This window comes from Hippoglossus hippoglossus, chromosome 1 (genome assembly GCF_009819705.1).
Source record: "Hippoglossus hippoglossus isolate fHipHip1 chromosome 1, fHipHip1.pri, whole genome shotgun sequence".
Lineage (NCBI taxonomy): Eukaryota > Metazoa > Chordata > Actinopteri > Pleuronectiformes > Pleuronectidae > Hippoglossus > Hippoglossus hippoglossus.
The window spans coordinates 6,178,786-6,189,301 of NC_047151.1; positions in this window are offsets into that span (position 1 = coordinate 6,178,786).

Below are 10,516 nucleotides of genomic sequence, written 5' to 3' on the forward strand. Positions count from 1 at the left end.
CCTAGCATTTGAGGCCTTGCACACAGTTGTCCTTGGCATTTTTTTTTTTTTCACTATTAGATGTTTGTAATGCGCTGAATGTATGACACGGCTTTCCCTTCACCACCTTATTACTAGTGTAAGACAACAACACCAATTCTGGCGTCACTGCATTGGATGCCGGTTTTAATTTTTTTTTCATATTGATTTTGAAACTTTATTGATGACATTTATAGCTTTACTTAACCAAGCCCCTGTGTATAAAATTGATTTACTGACACCCTATGAAGCTGGGCGCCATTTCAGATCAGCTGATGGTGCCCCTCTGCTTGTTCCCTGAGCCCATTGGGGACTTTAGGGCTATCGCACTTTTGCAGTCTGGCCACTCATAAAACGTACTTTACTTTTCTAATGAGATGAGATTTGCAATATCTGTAACTGCTTTTAAGTCCTTAAAAATATCCCCTGTGAATATTACAGTTTTCTATTTCATTTTGTTGCATCTGTTGTCTGTAACTTTGTTGAGAAAACTTTTTTCACAAGTAAAGCTGATAATTACGTAAAAGGGTCTTATCTTATGTGGGCGGCTGTGGCTGAGGGGTAGAGCGGTTGTCCGCCAACCTGAAGGTCGGCAGTTCGATCCCCAGTCTTCCCCAGTCTTGCATGCCGAAGTGTCCTTGGGCAAGATGCTGAACCCCGAATTGCCCCTCATAGAACAACAAAGTGCTGCTAATAGATGCACTGTATGAATGTGTGTGTAAATGGGTGAATGTAAAAAACTGTACTGTAAAGAGCTTTGAGTGGTCATCAAGACTAGAAAAGCGCTATATAAATACAAAACCATTTACCATCTTCAATAACCAGCTGATGTCAATCAAATAAACAATAAAACACAGAGGAGCAGTGACAATTATATTGATGATGATGGTTATGATGACAGTTAGAAAGTGGTGACACTGATAAATGAACACCTCACGAGTCACATACTAGACTTGAACTAATGGTGATGATAAGGATTTAAGAGAAGGTGGAGGAGGAAAACAAAGATCACGACTAATGCAATCAACAAGAAATGAGCAATAATAATATCATTGCTGTTATATAACAGAGGGAAAAATTAATATACAATCACCATCTCTCCGTTGCATACTGTCAAAGCCACAGAGCGTGAGCTAGTGAGACAAAAACACTTCTCCTCAGCCATATGCTGTTAATACCGTCACTCTAAAAACAGCTCAATAAGCAATCTGTATCTGTCTCTGCTTGGCCCTTGGCTCTGATGTGCACTGCTCAGGGTCTGTTTGGTTATGCAGTGATTGCCTCCTTCCCTGCCCTCCTGACTCGCTGCCTCCGAGCCTCGCAGCTTCGGTGTACACAAAACTGCATTTCTGAGTCTCCCCAGACAGTAGACCAATCTATGTGCTCATATTCATCTTAGCTGGAACTGATCTATTCTCTGTCTAATGCACTGGCCTCTCCCCAGAGGCCCCCATCATATTCCTCCCACTTTCTTGTTCTCTCCGTCTTGTTCTCTCTTCCTCGCTCTCTGAGAAAAATGAAAGATTTAATCCAGTGAAGACGGGACGGACACTTAAACAAATACGACGCTGCTATTCGCGCAGGTATACTGTACGCCTGCCGACTCAAAGTGACGGACACGCTCTGCTTTGGGATTGATTGACAGCAAAGCGGGGAGATCCCCGTCATAGCTAGAGCCAGGGGGGAAATGCTTGAGAGATTCAGAAACGGGGATTGGTTTCTATCAAATCCCTTTTAAAAATGGATGAATTGTCTAAATGACTGAAGAGGCCATGTGCCCCACCCCAAACCCCCATCAGAAAATAGATGTTTATGTTCAATATCCTTGCTTTTTTTCCCCTCTGCAACTCTACTCATCCCCCACCCCAGTCTCATTCAATTCTGAAATTGTTTTGTTATGTGGTTGGCATAATAAGTTATGATCGATCTCCAGTGAGTGTATGTGTTCCTGAGTGTGTGTGTGTGTGGCTATGGGGCCTATGTCTTCAGGCTGTCCATATAATATCAGCTAAACACTCCATCTCAGCTGGAAGCCAAGGAGATACAACAATAAATATAACCTGATACTCTGCGCCGCTGTGATAATTGAAGGGTTCATGGTCTAATGGATGTGCAAACTATAGCAGTGATAGAGCATTTAAACTAGCATAGGGTTTGTCTCTCTCTCTGTGTGTGTGTGTGTGTGTGTGTGTGTGTGTGTGTGTGTATACACTTGCATGTTTGTGTGCTGCTTTTTGTATTCAGAGGATCAACCAACAAAAAAAAAACAAAAGCCTTTAGCTTCAAACTTCAATGCCGAATGTTTTCACTTCCCTTTGGGCTTTTTTGAATGTTTGAGCACATCTTTGTTTATTCAAGCAGTGTTGCATTCGGAGTTCGTGACATTGGATTGGTTCTGCAAGAATGTGCTGTATGTAATTCAGTATATCCCCAAACCTCATAATCACCAAGGTACAGCTTGCTGCTTCGCTGTATTAAAGCCTCAAAACTCCTGGCAGTCAATTAGGGGCCGTTGTGTGTGTCAACGAAGCGAGGAGAGTTTGCTTGCTGATATTATGGCTAATTAGCTCAACTCAGCTCCCCCAAGACGGAGAGGGAGACACCGAGGTATTGTTGTGGTTTCACTGACGTTCCAGGCAGAATCTCTTCAGTCTTTACTGCATAATCCTCTCATTTCCTCAACTGAAAAAAGTCGAGATCGTTTGGAAAGTTGAGACTTAGAAGTCCTTTTGGAGACAGAGGCAAGCTGAGATGACTTGGATCTAATAGTTTCTCTGTGCTCTTTGTCTCTTTGACTCCAAGACTTATGCTTTTTTTTGTTCCTGGAGCTGCCTTTGATTTATTGGCTTTGATTTTAACTTGTTTTCAAGTTAAAATTATCACTCTTCAGCTCTGCTTGTCTGTAATAGTCACAGCATGTTACACGTATATTGAAGCTGTGTTAGGCTGATCATTGTTTGATATCTACAAGGAATATATTTTGCATAGTTTCAATGATAAACCCTCGTCTTTTTCATTGACATTATGTGTAATAAATACATTTCCTGTAGATATCAAATAACATCAGAAACTGATATAATAGGCATATTGTAAATGACAAGCCTTGTTTACTTAGAATAAACCACCAAAGCAAAGCTAATTTCCTGCAAAAAAAAAACAAAACACATTTTTTTGTCATGTGTACACTATATAAATGGTTTTCTAGTGAGCGATTTTAAATGCTTGCATGTGCAGATGTGACAAGGGAGCTCTGTTGCAGCACTGCAGTGGGATGTAGGGGGAGAATCTTTTGTTTAGCAGTGAGTCCTCTTTGCGTGCAGAAAATAAATCTCACTAATGTCAGCTGAACCTAAAATAAATGAAATCAAAATAGCATGGTGTATTCCCCAGCTGAGCAGTAGGTTGTCTGTTAAACAGATATGTGCTCACAGTGAGGAAAATCTGTGGTCTCTAATGACAGAAAGTGTCATCGCTGCACTGTCAGCCCAAACGCTCCCACCAATAAGAATCTCTCCGAGCCGGAGTGTCATGTATCACTAAATGGGTTTCTTATTTTAGATGAACACACACTGCATCTGAAATATGCCAGCCTTTGTTTCAAAATGCTCAGTAGTAAAGGAATCTGATGACCCACCATTTGTATGTAGACTCTGGTTTTTTCCAGTAATTAGGTCATGTATTACATTCTCAAGTACAAAAATGAAGATTGCTGACAGTCGTTTCCGCCGCAGGAGGGGATGTGATGTTCATACCGCACAGCAGGATGGGGGCTGAGGTTGTGGATGTGTGAAGCACACATTCCTCATCGGTGCCAAAGGTTGAAAAATAGATCTAGTCTCAGTGTGGTTATTACTTTACATTTTAGTACATTTTATCATATCCATAATCTTTACGTAATCCTAACCAAGGACTTTAAATTGCTCATATGTATATCTACTGTATCTATAATGTGGCCATGCTAATAATGAAAGCAGTGGTAAATAACTGGTTTACCTTAAAGTATCACCCACCAAATTATTTTGATGGTTCACTGACTTGGAATAGGGAAAATGGTGCTGTTGTCATTTTCACTCCTCTTCCTGAACGCCTGTTCTTGCTCTATGTTGCGAGTGGGTAGGTCTCGTATGTGAGAAATGCATAACTGTCTAAAAGTCCTAGCTTACAATTTCAGAATCAGGACCAGCAAGTTCAAGAGTGATGCTGAACTTAATATCAGCTTAAAAGACTGAGAAGTCATTAAAAACTGAATATCTCGAAAATCCAGCGAGGAAACATTAAAATTCTAAACAGTAACAGAAAACCTCATTTGTGACACACATGTTTTATATGATGTTATTTACTAGTATGAATGAATTATGAATTTGATTGATTGATTGATAGTACATGTCACTCTGCTGTTGAATTAAAGCCTCCTGTTGCTCAGCATGATTCAGGCGCTGTCTCGTGTGTGCATATCAGGCTTATTGATATGCTTTTCATTTCATCTTCCATTTAACCTGTCACTTCAATGCTATCAGCCCGTCTTACCACTGGTGCACCTTCACCAATATTGACTAATGGCTGTATAATTGTTATAAATATTTCGCAGGTATTGTTTGCCATTTTCACCATCTTGTGATAGCTTGCTAGCATTCTAATATGTCTCTGGTCATTTTGGAATGTTTCATATGTTGACCTGTTAAGGTCTGGATCACCACAGTTGCAGTTCATCCTGAGAATGGTCATGAATGTGTGTCTCAAATTTCACAGCGATCCATCCCAAAGTTGTGGAGGTGTTTTTCACTCCACACCACACATGTGAACCTTATGGTGACAATAGAGGAAAAACCAGGGGGCCGCCAAAGTCTGTTAGATCATTTTTTCTTGGGGTCGTTAAAATTGAGACATCATTTATTGTCGAGACATTTCAACGTGATAACGTGTAGTTGACCATAATGGGGAGTTTTGTAATACAAACCAATTTCAACATTTCGTTTGGTGAGCATGCTGCAATGTTACATCCTACCTTACCTCTTTTTTACCTTATGTCCAAGCTAGGTTACAAACTAGTACCTTTGCACTTCAGCCAGTTCATATTTCTAATACTGCTTTAATAGCCCAAGGGATAGGCAAATTACATTCCAATATATATTGTCAATTAGTCTTTTTTTAATAGTTTTAGACAATCACATGTGGCTCATTACAGCAGTCCCCCTCATAGTCTCTCAGTTAATGCCTTTAATCGAATCAATACATTTAGAAAGACTGGCAGGGGATCTACTCATAATCTCTCTGTTCACATCCATATTAAAGACAGTCAATTAGTATAGATTGGTAGCAGTGAATAAATTTTGATTAAGAAGAAAGCCAAGAGACAGCTGTTGGATCCCAAGCCAGTCTGTTTACTGCCAGCCACTTTCCTTTTGGATCTGGATACCCTCTCTCTCTCCTTCTCTCTTTCTCAAAACAACGCTGCAAGAAAAAGAAAAGTATGATTGAAGGAAGCTCCACACTTCTCTCCCTGTACATCTGATAAAGAGAACAAGGGAGGAGGAAAAAAAACCGGAGGGACTCACCCATGAATTGATATCGACAATCATTATTTGCACACGAGTAGCTGCAGTCACACTGGATTGCTGAAGATGAGTGTTAAATGTGTCATATGCAACATTAATCCAAAGGCTCGGATCCTCGCTCGGCCGATGTCAGATCAGTGGTGGTGCAAATGGCCTCGGTGTGGCTCAGGCAGACGAGCGAGCGAGCGGGAGAAAAAAAAAAAGGGTCTTACTTTGAAAGAGTGAGAGAAAATGATGAAACGGGACTGACACACTGTAGTTTTGCTTGGCTGAGTAGGATGAAGGGAGGGTAAGGGATAGAGTACAAAGACACAGGTAGACAGGCCATGGTGTGTGTAGCGAGTATGAGGAAACACAGACACGCACACACACACACCTGGTGTCTGTAGTTAGCAACACTTCAATCACGGGGATTGCATTAGAGCTACAAGTGGGTATTTTTTTCTAATCAAACACACAAATACCACACACAAACACACACACACACACATACATAATGATTTTTGCACTGCTGGCGTCACCATTAACACAACCACAACACTCACCCTCCGTCCCCCTGTGAGTGCTCCCTGCTCCTTCTCAACGTGGTGTGAATGGACACAGCTCGGCTTGCCAGACCGTGTCCGCTCGTGTGTTTGTGGGTGTGTGTGTGTGTGTGTGTGTGCGCAATTTACCACACCAGCAACAATCAACAAGAGGGCGATCCATCAGCTGTCAGTCCCGCTGTGAAGTTTTAATTAATTACATAGAGTGAGGCAAGGTCAACGCTGCACACAACGGTGGAATACTGGCCTTGCCTCTCTACGGGGGATCAATAGGGCTTTACACGGGCCCGTACACTTCTATACAGAGAGTTATTAAGGAAGTGAGACCGGGCCCTTTGTGTCTCCTGCAGCCTTGTCAGAGCGAACGGGCGTAAAGGATGTAGGCTTGGTTTAAGTTCACAGTGGGGGAGATGGTGAATGGGACTTAATGGAGCTAATGGATGTGGGATGTGTGGGAGTGTTGAAGAGGAGACAGACAAGAGAAGGAGAGGTACAAGAGGTGGACTAATGAAGTGTGGCACACGCAGAGAGGCAGTTGGTTTGGGGGTAGTTCCCTGGGATTTCACTTTGGCGCTAACCTACAGTGAGAGTGTGTGGCTTCACACACACACACACACACTTGCCTCGGTCGATTTTTTTTTTTTTCACGCAATATCCAAGAGACAATTTGAGACAAGAGTGTGGAAAAAGAATAAATAGTTGTTTAGCGCTTGTTCCAAGTCCGTGTATCATTGCAAAGAGCAGATCATTGGATAGCAAAAGGTCTGGTTGACATCTCCGGTGCCCGCCCCTGCCGCCCTCATCAGTCAACCCGGGAGGATCGTTAAGAGTAAATGAAGTAGCACTCGCGGAGAGGGAGCAAGACCTTCACTTTATTATGAAGTGCAAAGGTATGAAAACACTTGAGACACTGTACGACTGTGCGAGCATCGCAAGCACTGAGCGAGAAGGGGGGGGGGGGAGAGAGAGAGAGAGAGAGAGAAGCCAGTTTGAAGGGGCGATGCATTATTCATTGCAGTAAAGCACACAGCTCATTGATTTAATGGAAATACGATTCTTATCTTCAGATCTCACAAGACAAAGGCCTTATTTCTCACCATATGTCACTGTCTGATTGGATAATGCTCTGACCGACAGGCAGAGACAGTAAATGTCATCCCGGTGTTTTCGGTCCCGGCCCGTAATGGGATAGCTACCTTTTTTAGTCGTAAAGTCTATTTTGTGAGCACTTGCTCCTGAGGGTTCACATGAAACTTCTGTACTGACACCAGTTACTGGTGATGGCACACCATTTGTTATTCTGCATTTTCATCCTTTCTTTTGAATGTTGTGTCTGTAAACATAGAGGATAAGTTTGATTTCAGAATTGATGTATTTTATTTAAAAAAAATAGTTAAACATAGTTAGGTCACAGCTAAATATTCAAAGCTTGTAATTTCAACCATTTTCTAAGTGTCAGTGTTTCAAAGTCACACGCACTGTGTGTCGCCAGCCCAAATTGGTATGATTTAAACCGATACAGAAAATGTGTGTTTTGCCTCGGTGCAGCTGTGAGAGAAGCCACCTGGGATTTTTTCTGAAGGCTTTTCAACCTGACTTTTCATCATGATAGAGTCAAATCAGCCTTTTATGAAGGTTGTTTTAGATCAGGGAGTTTCAATACCTGACACTGACAAAAGAAAAGACTACACCCCCACAAAAGAGAGGAAAAATAATTATCTGCCCTCTCACCCATTCTAAGAGAACATTCTGAACCTCAGCATTGTTGAATATGACATGTATATATGATTATAACCTGAAAAAAAGATTATAATAATGGTTTTGTTTCTCTCTCTATTCATCCATCCATCCATCTATTTTCTTCTGAGGTGGTGGTGGGGGCATGGTATGGGGGCATGGGGGGTGGGGGCATGGTGGCAGCAGCCTGTAAGCAGGGTTTTCCAGACATTCTTCTCCTCAGCAAGACGTTCCTCCTGGGGGATCCCGAGGCATTCCCAGGTTCCCAGATTTTAAAACCTCCTACGAGTTCTGTGTCTGCCCCGAGGTCTAGTTTTACGAGTACAGTTCCAATAATTGTTCAGGGAATGTAAATGGGAAATATAATGTAGCCATACAGGCAGTTAATTGACTATACAGTTAACTATATATCCTAATTCAGCATATATTTATTACAATTTGACACAGTGCCACCACTAAAAAGGACCAAATTAGCCATTAGCAGCTCCTGTCTGAAGTGCACCCATGGATCACCGGATTACTTTGAAAAACATGGTGACTTTCAGGCAACTTCTGGGGCTTGATCAAGTGCATTTACTCCTTATCCACTTTTGCTTTAATGCTGGAAAAAAAGAAAATGTGGCTGCGGCAGGTGCACGGTTCAGAATGGTTGTACTTAGGCTCTTGATTAATCATTGGTGTGTTTTGGGCATAAAATGCAGCACACCAATCAGAGTGCCATCTCTCATTCCCTTTAAAAGCCAGGTGTGCTTCCACTTTAGCAGATTGCTGCGAAAAGGAAGGATTTGCCAGCGAGTAGAGTAGTTGGAAATCATGCTTTTCTGTGATTTTTCACATTGGGGAAGAGCAAACCACCTGTGTTTGTGACAAGTAGTTATTTATACATGTCTGCATATGTAGGCGCATATTACTATATTGATGAGGTGCCCTTATAATATCAGTGAATGCTTAACTTTAATTTCAGAATTTTTGTTGGTCAAAACAAAAAGCCCTCTGCTGCCTCAAGATAACGATGCACCCACAATGCAACTGAGTACACCTCATTTTAAAGGGATAGTTCCCCGAAAAATGTAAATGCACTCATCATCTACTCACCACAATGCCGATGGAGGGGTGGGTGAACTTCTGGAGTTCGAGGGGTAAACTTTGTTGCAGCCGAGTCCGATACAATTGAAGTCAATGGCGACTGTCCTCTGATATCTTCCTACAAGGTGCGTTCACGGACCGTCGGACACACCATCGTGGTTTACGTCTGCTAGCTTAGCCACTTCCAGTGGGCTTTTAGGCTAAAAACAGGGAGTAAATGACCTTGTTTCGAGTCATATATGAATGTCGGGGCTTGCAGACACTTGGGTGAGACCACAGGAGCAGTATGGAGGCATGTTAAGTTTTTTCTGTTGTTTTATTACATCTGAAGTGTAGGTCACCATTTACTTAAATTGTCTTGGATTTGGCTGCAACACTGTTTACCCCTTCAACTCCAGAAGTGTTTAGTGGACTCAAACACTTCCCCCACCCCTCCATCGGCATAGTGGTGAGTGGAAGATGAGTGAATTTTCATTTTCCTGTGAACTATCCCTTTAAGATCAACAAACCCATGGCCGCTCAGATGGGCGCAAGTACTTTGGCAATTCACACAACATGGATGCTGGACTGGAAATGTGTTGGTACCTTCATTTCTTCAATGAGCTGTTTCACAGCGCCTGTTCCAACTACAAGAAGAAGCGTCCTGATTTTACTCTCCCCGGGCAAATAATGCAGAGGATATAAATTTGTTTTCAGTATGTCCATCCTATCTGTTTGACTGTACACTAACTGTATAATTTCCAGAACAGAAATTAAACCCATTTGAAATGTTCTCATGAAATTTTACAATTATGTTAATCAAGTAGTGAACTTGTGCCTTTTGATATTTGGGGTTAGGACGTATGTCCTCAGGAAGCTGTGATAGCTCCACATGGGCTGCTCTCTCAGGTTTGGTGGCTGTGGGGAGGATATGTTATCGCCTGATGACTCAGTGTTTTTAACTTGACTAGGTGTGACCTATCTTTGTTCACCTCATATAATATCATTCATATTCTCATCATACAAAGGAAGTTCTTGTCACGTCTTCATTTTTGTCTCGTACAGCACTTTGTCACGGTTTTGTGAGGTGCCATATTGAAATGTGTGTTAATATTGTTATTATTGTTATTATTGCAGCAGAAGTGACTATTGTACTTCTGTAGAAGGACAGTTTTGGTTTGGTCAAGGATTAGAATTTGTCTCTTGGGAAATAAGAATGCATGTCGTTTTAAGCGGTTTATTCCAACATGAAGTTTTTGAACATGAGGGCTTATATTCTGTAACGGCGAGTATGGAGAAAGTGTGTTTCGTCTGTGTCAGTATTGACAGATCCAGTTAGATGTTTGGCTCCGGGGGGCTTAGCTAGTCTGAAATGCACTAAAGCGAGAAGAGCCAGGGGGGCGATGCTCAAGTGTCTGTCTATTTATTGCAGACAGAAACACACACATATGCACACACACAAACGCAGATACACTTCATCTCTTGCCTACAAAGACACACACATAAAGCTGGCGCGCACACTCATCACCAGTCATACACTCACACCGGCGCACTGAGGCGAATCAAACCTGAATCTCAACCTCGGTGGAGTGAATT